Below are 9,406 nucleotides of genomic sequence, written 5' to 3'. Positions count from 1 at the left end.
CCAGCTGCCACAAGCTTTACCTATTTAATGGTTATGAACCGGAGCCACCGTTCTTGACCTTTTGACCACTTTTCTGTCTCTTACCTGGTGCCCGCACATCCAATTACCGACCCTCGTGCATCCACTTCTGTCTGTGCTGTTCTACTATCTTCCAGACTGCTCGGGTCAGCAGTGTTTAGCAAGGGCTCTGATGATCCTGGAAGTTGTCTGACACCTTGATTTAATAATCACAACAGTCCCAACTGCACAATCAGCAATTTTTTTTTGTAGAAGTGGCTTTTTTAGTTATAGGTTGGAGGAATGGGAGTTACAGGGTGTTTGTTGAATGTAATTGGGTATTAGCTGTTTACTACAAGGATAGATAGTGAGTCAGGCTTGATCAGTACTAGATTTTGTAATCAAATGACTGTAGAAAGATTTCATTTAGTTAGCAAACCTTACTTATTGCATATTATTACCCACATACAATACAATAATCCGGCACATTCATAAGAACACAGATCAATATATCTCACCATCAAAGGGACACTCCACGGGTTCTGTAGGAGTAATATATATATATATATCACACACACAAGATGTGTTTCCCAGGACACATCTCATCATATGTGATAAGTATATTACAAGTCAGCTCCAGGGCATCAGGGAGGGCTTCCTAATGAGACCCCATGTGCAGAAAATGCTCCTAGAAAATTTAGTGGCAGGATTTTCCTGCCACTGATTGGCTACTTAAAGTTAAAAAAAAAGTATTAAATTAGAAACCTGGAATTGTGCCATCACACGAGATTGATGAGTGTTCACGCACACACCGCGAAATTGCGATGATAAGGCAGACCTGCCGCTTTAAAACCAGGGGCCACAGAGAATTGTGCGTTGGGTAGCAATATATTAAGGCATTATACAGCCCCAAAACTCATAATAATGCTCATGCAATAATTGACAATAATAAATACACCACTCACTCTCTAAATACCCTGCACAGTAACTAATTAACAATAAGTCGCTGTATAAGAGCTGTATTCACGCCTTGCCATATCCTAATGTGATTCAGAAGGGTGTCACACCCAAAGTAAACATCATTGCTGATTTATCGAAGATAATTGGTTAATATATGGACTCTGATAAGGTGCAACTGTATACGGGACCCACATACGGTCTGCCGACGCATCGTCACGTCTCGTTCATTAATCCGAACGCCCCGTACATTCCGAGGGGAGATGCGTTCCCCCTATTAATAGCCCCAACACGCATGACCACGCCCACAACAACTTAGTTCACACCCTACTGTCGCAGTAGCCACGCCTATTCCCTCACCGACCGCAGGTTGGGCCCGTTCTCAGCATCCGATTGGCTAGAGAGTTGACAAATAGTAGTGAGCGCTGCTCTGCCCTAGCAGATGTCCGGAGCCGAGAAGTTGAAGGCTGCCAGTCCGCCCCCCTACGCTGTGTAAGCGGGCAGCGGACCCCGCGCACTCCCCTGCAGCTTCCCAACATGCCATCCATTGCCGGCCCTTTCTTGCTTCTGTTGCTGCCCGCCTGCTTGGCATCTAACCCCCGCACCGTCTACTCCAACCACTGGGCTGTAAGAGTTCCGGGGGGACCCGAGGTGGCATCAGAGCTGGCTGCTAAATACGGCTACCTGAATCTGGGGCAGGTGGGCATCCGGAGCTACACTTCTTCCCTGCACAGTGAATTGTTAAAGCGGCAGATCGTACTGATCACTGTGTGATGCGCAGCGTCCAGTCTAGAACGGAATTGTGCTTTATCTCTTTAAATATTTTGAGCCGATACAGAGATGCGCTTTTTTGGTTATGCCAATTTCTGCTGTTCGCTAAAATATCGATTATGCCTTTTTTGCGCTGTATATTTCGTTTGATCGCAGTAGTTAACTCTAATACTACCAGTTGCTTTTATTTCTAATTATTCCAATAACTTTTATTCCTTTCATATAGTTATTGATTTCTGAGCCAAAAGACTACAATTCAGTAATCGATGACCCTTTAATGCACTTTAATGATAGAAGTAGAGCGACCATTCCCTATTACATTAGCTCACCACTGCAAGAACGTTTTCAACAACCATTCTACAAATCATCTGGCATAGTATCGTTAACCCTTTAATACTTGAGTGATATCTTGCCAGATACCCCCACTGGTAGTTAATGTGTTAAATGATTGTATTGCCTCTTTCATAGTTGTACCTGTAGGCACTTGGTGTCCATGAGAATTGACTAAGCGTTGACTAAGCTTCATTATGTTGGGTGTGTGATCATCTTGTTTGCTTGGGGTTGTGGTGTCATTTCTTGTCACTGTATAATTACATGATGCTGGAAATGCCTGCTGCTTTTGTTTTCTCATTAAGAGCACTGATTCAGTGTCAGCCCAGTAAGATCTCAACTGGTTTTCTGCTTTGACTGGCAGTCATAATCTTAATGGCTCTGCACACCTCATTACTTCTGGGTATTATGAGTTATTCAAACATTTATGGAACAGCTCCTGGTGCTCATAGAGCTCTCATATCTGCTATAGTATCAGCTTTGTTATATTCTGTAATGGATATGAGCATCGTGTCAATAGTTTAATGTAGTGTTTTGTTGTATCGAGTACTCTCAGGATGTAGGCTTAACCCTTCGCATCTTGTTTTGGCAAAAATATTTATTAGAATATTGCTCATCCCAGTGTTATTGATTGTTTACATGTGTCTATTAGATCTTTATATGTGTGTACATATATTTTGTTACATCTTATATGAAACAATCTTATATGAATCTGTGTGTGTTATATACACACACATATATATATATATATATTATATATTATACAATTTAAACTATATAATTATGATATATATTAATATATTATAAAACGTAAACGTTATAATTATAATCCCTTACATATTCTCTTATAATACTAATTACAAATGTTACATTGAACTTTAGCTCGAAACGTAGTTATTAACGTGACATTGGTTTTATTCTGGTTAAATGTATTAGGGAGTAAAAAGCTGTTGCAGACGGTAGTAATATTTGGGGAGCTTTAATGCTTTTTAGGTGAAGTACAGGCTTTTATAAATGGCATCGGGGTGATTTTGGCCCATAGTGATTGTCCAGGATGGTAGACAATGCTCGTGGGCTGCGATTTCCATGGATCGCCAGCGATTCTCCGTTATTGCTTTTATCCTTGTGCTTGGGATCCTTTTCATGCTGAAAGCTGAATTTAGTCTCAAGCTTTGGATTTTTTTCTTGAGCAAAATAAAGTAGCTAACTTTGCAGAATTCCTCTGTATTTTTGCTCCATCTATTCCTCCGTCAAGATGCCCAAACCCCGCATGCTGCCGACCGATAATTCACTGTATGAAATGGTATGTTTTGAGGCATGTTCGGTGTTTGCGCCACACCTAGTGCTTTGTGGTTTGCCAAAAAAGTTTTAGCACAAAACATTATTTGACCGCAAAACGTTATCTCACACCTCAGCTGGGGCACTTATTCTTTCTTGAAAACTCCAGAACAACAAAATCCACACCTCGTGTATTTAATAGGATCTCTCAGCTATAAGATGCATTAATATGTGTGTGATGGCTGTATTGTCCCTTTAAATGGTCTATTGGTAGATGCCAATCGTTGGGTAGTAATGGCCGCAATAGGATATTTTAGTTAATCTGTGTAAATGGAACTGTTTCAGAACACATGGATTAAATACTATTGCAAGTAACGTAGTTTTTATTTAAAGTGTAGTATATCCTTTGGATTGCCAAGCATGCCTGTGATATGTGGTTGGCCAAGCAGACCCTGGAGGCCATCCGTGTATCCTATATGTTGTGGCACTCTGAGCTCCTTTCTCTATGATAAAAGGAAGCTAGGCATCTGCTCCAGGAGAAGAGAATGCTGCTGATTCAACAGCTTCTCATCATACTATAAAAAAAGAGATTAGATACATGTAGGTAGCACTACATATACTGGATAAATCTACCGAGGGGCTTGAGCTTTCAAGAAAAGTGTGCACATTTTATCACTTTAAAGTTGTCCTTTTGGGGGGGGGGGGGACACAAAACCATTTAATTTTTTAGTTTTGTTATTCGAAAAATCCTTATGTCTCACTAGGTAAGTGGCTTATAAGGTTATCACGTAAAGGTATTTCAGGAAAAACTGAAGATTGCCTGGGGGTGGCTGGACCCCCTGGTACTAAAACTGTTAACATTGTATTCACTGTAAATAGCCTAAAATATGTGTACTTTTATTTCTTCATAGTGTAACGTGTGGATAGCTGCCTATGAAGTTAGGTGTTATGTATTTTTTTGTTTTTAAGGAGTTTTAAATGGGGCAACAAATTACCTTGTATGTAGGGTTTAGGCACTAAAGATGGAGTGTTTCATATGAACCGTATACTCACAGTACACAATGTTCTTCAGTTAGAACACACTTCTGAATGGTTGGTACTCTGAGAGGCGATATGTGTAGCTAGCCACACAAGCTGCATTTGCTATAACCTTTCCTTTTTAAAATACAACATCCGTATAGTAACCTGTAGCTTCTGCTAGTATAGCCTTTGTATCCATGTTTTATGCAGAAGTAAGTAATTATAACAGGTCTCCCAAGTGCTTTAATAGGTGTGCGTGGTTGTATGGCTAATGTAATGTAGGCTTGTGTTGTGTTCAGAAGTTTGCTATATAAATTGTGATATACTTGTCGCTCCCATATGTTCTGCTTTCTGTGTGTTTATTTGAAAGCGCTCGATGTAAATGCCAATCAATAATTTGCGGTCCACTCATCTAGTCAAGTGTTATTAATTCAGAGTATTACTGTTTGGAGGTGATTCAGGTTATTGATAGCTCACAGCAACATAGTGCTGTGTAAAGAGGTATTTCTATTAACACTAAGCACTCTGTTAATTCTCTGCTGTAATAATTAGAGGGGTCCTTAACGTCTATTAAATGGGCAGCTATTATGGTTAAATTAGTGCAGATTCTGTCTAAATACTGGCTGGATGGACATAATTATCTATAATGTGCAGACAACAAGAATTCAGTTACTTGTAGAGTTTAACCATTCTAGAATAAACACTACGCAAGTTAGCATGTCCCAAAAAAGCAAATTATGGTACGCTTCTTACTTTTTATACCTTACTTTCTTCCAGTTATTAGAATGACACAGGTTTATGTTTAACACACTGACAGCTGAAAGGTATTGTGACCTAGAAAGTTTTTAGTTTTTGATCTTATTTTGGTGTATGCTATGTGACATAAATGAGCCACTTATTAAGCAATTATCTATGTGCGCTGTCTGCTTTTTAGACATTCTGTCCACCGGTTCAGTCGTAGTTGGTTGAAATAAAAAATGCCAACTCTGTTGATCCAGGAAAAGGCAAAAAAGGCAAAAAAAACCCAAAGAAGAATCTTGACCCCAAAGGCATTCAGATTTTTCTCTGGATTTTCGTATAATTATATACAATACAATATATGATTTTAGAAAGTCATGCCAGATTCACAGCTGGAATAAGGCATCAAGAGCCCTTTCACCAACCATCTGAGGGCACTGGGCTACAAGAGAGGCCCATGGGTCACTTCCACAATCTCCAGTGTCTCTGCAGCCCCACAAGGTTGTTTTAACCATTTAAGTAAATGGTTTTTGGTATTAAGTCCTATCATGGTGTATATTAGTGTATGTATGAATAAATAGACAATCCTATAGTATTATTATAGTACCTTGGCGTTCTCCACTTGAAATTCATTGTGGCTCATTTAGTTTAAGCAGAAGAAATAATACACCTTTGGGAAGAAAAAAACCAAAGCAAAAAACAGTTCTTATAAAAATGTTTTACTAAAAGTGAGATCAGTTGTTTTTTTTATATATATATATATATATATATATATATATATATATATATATATATATGGCACAGCTGCCTTTTCAAGCACTAATCATTTTTACACAAGTGCAGACAACACCAGTTTTTAAGAAGTGTTAAATTACCCCTCCTGGGAAAATTTGTTTCCGCTGTGCTGTCCACCGACCCAAAAAGCATTAAAAAAAGTTTTCTGATTCTCCGCAATGTAAAAGGTCTTTTGAATGTGTGGTATTACTGTGCTTGAGGAATGTTCTTGAACATAAATTGGAAATTCTAAGCAAATTAAAAAAAAATATTTTTCCCCTGCTTATTATGTATTTGCTGATTTGTGTTGTATGTATGAATATTTTTTCACACAGGATCCCTACTTGTCTTTTGAAAGTGTGTGTAAGTGCGTGGCTGCAAGGGCAAGCGTGAATGTGTGTACTGTGACAGTTTAAAAAAGAATATAGCAACTGTGAAAATATCCATCATGAACTGTGTCTGTGCATATCCTTGGTTAAAATGAGTGTGTGTGACTGTGGTTGTCAGTGTACAGGGTTAACGTGTGTGTGGATGAGCGTACAAATTAAACAGTGTACAGCATGCAGGGCCGACCTTAGGGGTGTGCGACCTGTGCGCAGGGCCGGCCCGACAATGGAGCCGAGTGGGGCAACCGCTCCAGGCCCTTTTTTTTTTTTTTTTTTAAAGCGAAAGAGAGAGAAAGCCCCTCTCTCCCTCCTCTGCGGCGAGTCTTCCTGTTCGGTCTCGGTGCCGGCTTGTAATGCTGAGTGCCGGAAGATATCCGGCGCTCAGCATTACAAGCCGGCACCGAGACCGAATGGGGAGACTCGCCGCAGGACTGCTGAAAGGTAAGTACAAGGGGGGGGGGGGGCGGCAGGGACGGAGGAAGGGTAGACAAGGGGGGGGCGGCAGGGACGGAGGGAGAGGAAGGGTAGACAAGGGGGGGCGGCATTTTAAAATTCGCCCCAGGCGGCATTTTGCCTTGGGCCGGCCCTGCCTGTGCGGCCGCGCAGGGCGCCATGGCAACAAGGGCGCCTGCCCGGGACTTAAATTAAAGCATCGTTTTTTTTGTTTTGTTTTGTTTTTTACTTTATTTAATATCCTCCATATTAAATAAAGTTTTTTTAACTTTATTTAACATGGAGGATGTTAAATAAAGTCAAAGCAAACAAAAAAAACCAAAAAACCCGATGTTTCAATTTAAGTCCCGGGCAGGGGCGCCGAGCGATCCCTCGTGAAGTTTTTAGCGACCGCTCGGCGCCCCTCAGTCTCCGTGACTCCGTGGGAATTATTCCGGCGCTCAGCTGTGAAGCGCGCACCGCGGCAGATCGGGAAGACGGGTGCCTCCCGCTCCCACCGCAGGACTCCAGCAACGAGGTAAGTAAGTATAGGGAGAAGGGGCAGTGAGAAGGGCATGGGGGGGGCGCCAGAGGTGTAGTCCGCACAGGGCGCCAGAACACTTAAGGCCGGCTCTGACAGTATGTGTCAGTGCACAGTGTTAGTGTGTCAGAATATAGTGTATGTGCGGGGAGTTTCTGTTCATGGTGTTAGAATGAGTGTGTGTTCGTGTACAGTGTTTCCGTGTATGGCGTTAGAGTGTATGTGTTGAGGTGTCAGTATACTGTGTTAGACTGGGTATTGTGTCCACGAACAGTGTGTTGGTGTATGTTAGACTGAATGTGTGTATTTGCAGTGTTAAGAGTGTATGAGCCAGAGAGGTGGTGGTGAAAGTAGAGCACTGAGTATTTAAGAAACTGTACAGAGTATGGGCCAGAACAATTTCCTGTCCCGCGGTGTAATGAACCATGTGTACGTGGATTAGCTACCCCAGCATAAAAATAATTGCTCTGCACCCTACTTTGTACTGATCCCTCACTGCTCCATCCTCCCAGGCTTTGAAAAAAAAATATTGGCATCTATGTAAAAGAATAATGGATGCAAGAGAATATCCTTGGCTGGGTGCCACTTGGTCTAGGAACGGGCCCTGGGCGCCACTAAAATTAAGTCTAATCCAGGAGTATTCAGGGTTGACTAGGGTTGCGCAACATTGAGCAAAACGCAGTTGTAGAGTGTCTACATTGAAGAAGGCAGGGTAAGTGAGTGTGTTTGAATGTTGTGTATCTCTGTATGTTATTGTGGACATTTGTTCTTGTAGTTATATTAGTGTGTGTTTGGATATATGATTGTACGTGTGTCTGAGTGTGTTAGTGTTTTATGTGACTGGGTATGTTTGTTAATGTGTGTGTTTGGGTATGTTATTGCAAGTGTTAGTGTGTGGGTATGTTAGTGTTTTGGGTGTGGGGGTGTGTTATTGTGAGGGTTTGGATGTTTTTTTCGTGTGAATGCCCCTCCCCAGGTCAGGTTCTTGACCGCGAGGTTAGCGTGTCAGGCGCCTTAGACAGCGCCTTCAATACCTTGTGGTAATACCTGTTGTTCATCTGTGTCTGTAGGCTGATGTTGGTGCATAATTTATTTTATTTTATTATTTTTAACTTTTGTATAGAACCAACCTTATTGTAATATTTCATGTATTATATTAACTAGTGATATGTTGAGATTTAATGCTCTGGTAATACCCCTGATTAATTTCCAGGTTATTCTAGGTTATTATTTGGATATGTCTTCCATGCCAACTATACTCCCTCCCACATTGATTTATATATATATATTTATTTTATTGTCCATTAAATAATAAGTTAACATATGTTTGTTTTTTTTTGTGGGTTATCCAAGTATTATGCTTAATGGTGCTGACCATTGTAGGAAAAGAAGAAAAAAAAAAAAAAAAAGTCTTTCATTGCCTGGGCCTACCCCTTGATGGTACATTAGCCTGTTGAACATGGAAAGGTGCCTTAAGAGTTCTTGGGGATGGCGGGTGCTATGGGTGTACCATAGCAAGTCACTGGGAGCAGGGGCAGTTTGAGAACTTGGTGTCATAATCTAAAGTGGGTGGAGCTACATTATGCTAATTGTGTGCGTTTGACAGTGGGTGGCGCTTTGGGCAGTGGGTGTGGTATATTTTCCAGTATGTATTTGATAACTGTGCTGCAAAGTGCTCCTGGAAATGTTTTCCAAATGTTGGCAGCTATGTCTTATGTAAAAACTTGAACTGTGTTAAAATAGGAAAACTACATAATATCTGATCTGATACCAGTAAAAGATACACAAGGTGTTCCTCTTGCAATTCTACATAGCGTGTTAAAGCCTGGCTGTGTAACCAGTGTCTTTGCCGATCCAGATTATCTGAGGCAGCAGTGGACTTGGGAACATGTCCTTGTTCTCTAGGATACGCAGATGCTTGTATTATGTTAAGTAATTGTTGGATTATTAATAAAAACTCTTTATAGTGCCTTAAAATAAAAAATGTGAAATGCAAGCTAATGCAATTCTCCTGTCGCTTCAGGCACCAGTATGGTTGTCACAATCCCTGGATAGTGTTTTACCGGATGCATGTGAGCATTAGATTTTTTGATTATTATGTGAAATGTCAGGTCCGGGACCTCCAGAATGCCTGCAACCTGCTTTCAATCAATATTTAATTTAAGAAGTGTACAATTTTTCA

The 9,406-nt window shown here is 40.8% G+C and overlaps 1 protein-coding gene across 1 annotated transcript in view; it reads left to right on the top strand.

Annotated features, from left to right (window-relative positions):
- Positions 1–1,521: 1,521 nt before the first annotated feature.
- PCSK6 (proprotein convertase subtilisin/kexin type 6) overlaps positions 1,522–9,406 on the top strand; it is a 64,632-nt gene continuing 56,747 nt past the window's right edge. The window contains exon 1 of the mRNA XM_089485639.1: positions 1,522–1,653. The gene's annotated coding sequence lies outside the window, so the exon portion shown is untranslated. The remainder of the gene's footprint in view (positions 1,654–9,406) is intronic.

This window comes from Sceloporus occidentalis, unplaced genomic scaffold (assembly GCF_023333645.1).
Source record: "Sceloporus occidentalis isolate IW3139 unplaced genomic scaffold, rSceOcc1.0.p SCAF_26, whole genome shotgun sequence".
In the NCBI taxonomy this organism is placed as follows: Eukaryota; Metazoa; Chordata; class Lepidosauria; order Squamata; family Phrynosomatidae; genus Sceloporus; species Sceloporus occidentalis.
This window is presented reverse-complemented; position numbering and strand designations above follow the sequence as displayed.